At 66.9% G+C, this 2,153-nt stretch overlaps 1 protein-coding gene across 1 annotated transcript in view; it reads left to right on the forward strand.

The window, feature by feature from the left end:
• The window catches only part of LOC104283343 (interleukin-36 receptor antagonist protein-like), a gene marked incomplete at its 5' end in the record, with an annotated part of 4,772 nt that overhangs the window by 2,239 nt on the left and 380 nt on the right, over nucleotides 1-2,153 (forward strand). The window lies entirely within an intron of this gene.

Below are 2,153 nucleotides of genomic sequence, written 5' to 3' on the forward strand. Positions count from 1 at the left end.
AACCCCCTCGTCCCTGGGGACGGTGACATCCTCCCCTCCCCACCGGGAAGGGTGACACCTCCTCAGGGATGGAGATATCCTCACCCCAACGATGGTGACATCCCCCCGGGGATGATGACATCCCCCCAGGGAAGGTGACACCCCCCCAGGGAAGGTGACATCCTCACCCCAGTGATGGTGACATCTCCCCACCACCAACCCAGGACGGTGACATCCCCCTGGGGACGGTGACATCCCTTGGGAATAAAGATGCTCAGGACACCTTGGTCCCTGTGGTGGCAGCGAGGAGGGAGGGGGGGACAGGGCAGAGCGTCGGCCCCCGGCGCCGGCGTCGCCGTGGCGGGCCGACCGGTGTTGCGCCACCGGTTCGTTAGGGACGGGCACGTGGGACCACGGGGACAGGGCAGGTGGGACCATGGGGATGGGGCATGTGGGACCTCGGGGATGGGACACATGGGCATCATGGGGACAGGGCAGGTGGGACCATGGGGACAGGGCAGGTGGGACCTCAGGGATGGGACACACGGGCACCATGGGGACAGGGCACGTGGGACCACGGGGACAGGGCAGGTGGGACCATGGGGATGGGGCATGTGGGACCTCGGGGATGGGACACATGGGCATCATGGGGACAGGGCAGGTGGGACCATGGGGACAGGGCAGGTGGGACCTCAGGGATGGGACACACGGGCACCATGGGGACAGGGCACGTGGGACCACGGGGACAGGGCAGGTGGGACCATGGGGATGGGGCATGTGGGACCTCGGGGATGGGACACATGGGCATCATGGGGACAGGGCAGGTGGGACCATGGGGACAGGGCAGGTGGGACCTCAGGGATGGGACACACGGGCACCATGGGGACAGGGCACGTGGGACCACGGGGACAGGGCAGGTGGGACCATGGGGATGGGGCATGTGGGACCTCGGGGATGGGACACATGGGCATCATGGGGACAGGGCAGGTGGGACCATGGGGACAGGGCAGGTGGGACCTCAGGGATGGGACACACGGGCACCATGGGGACAGGGCACATGGCACCATGGGGATGGGGCAGGTGGGACCACGGGGACAGGGCATGTGGGACCTCGGGGACGGGGCACATGGGACCTCAGGGATGGGGCACATGGGCACCATGGGGACAGGGCATGTGGGACCTTGGGGAGAGGGCACGTGGAACCATGGGGATGGGGCACATGGGACCTTGGGGACAGGACAGGTGGGACCTCAGGGACGGGGCACATGGGACCTCAGGGATGGGGCACATGGGCACCATGGGGACAGGGCATGTGGGACCATGGGGACGGGGCACGTGGGACCTCAGGGATGGGACACATGGGCACCATGGGGACGGGGCATGTGGGACCATGGGGATGGGGCATGTGGGACCACGGGGACAGGGCAGGTGGGACCATGGGGATGGGGCAGGTGGGACCATGGGGATGGGACACATGGGCATCATGGGAACAGGGCACATGGGACCTCCGGGACGGAGCATTTGGGACCTCAGGGATGGGGCACACGGGCACCATGGGGACAGGGCACGTGGGACCATGGAGATGGGGCACATGGGACCTCAGGGTCAGGACAGGCGGGACACACCATTTTTTTGGGGACAGGGCACAGGGTCATGGTGGGGACCACCCCATGGGGCAACACGGCGTCATGGGACAGAGGACATCGCGGGGACAGGGGTGGCCCGGGGCACCCGGGTACCACGGGGACGCAGCACAGGGGACATTGCAGCCATGGGCATCATGGGGGGGGACACGGGGACACAGAGGACAGAAGGACCAGGTGGTGTTTCACCATCGCTCCGTGTCCCCGTCACCCATCCTCCCGCCCAGCCCAGCTCACGCCTGTGCAATTATAGGGGCGGGCTGTGTCCTGCCCAGCCCTATAAGAGCCACCGTCACCCGTGGAGGGGACACACACACAACCCCAGAGGACACGGGACGGGATTTCAGAAGCTGACGGATTTGTAGGTATCGTTGGAGACGGGGACAAACTGGGGCAAGGTCCTGAGGGCGTTCACTCTGGAGCCTACTGACAACCAACCGGGAGCTTCTTGGCAGCTGGGAGACCCGGTGCATTGGGGGGGGGGGGAACCCCCCCCCCCCCCCCCCCCCCCCCACCCCGGCCACCCCCTCT

This window comes from Charadrius vociferus, unplaced genomic scaffold (genome assembly GCF_000708025.1).
Source record: "Charadrius vociferus isolate BGI_N301 unplaced genomic scaffold, ASM70802v2 scaffold2233, whole genome shotgun sequence".
Classification (NCBI taxonomy): Eukaryota; Metazoa; Chordata; class Aves; order Charadriiformes; family Charadriidae; genus Charadrius; species Charadrius vociferus.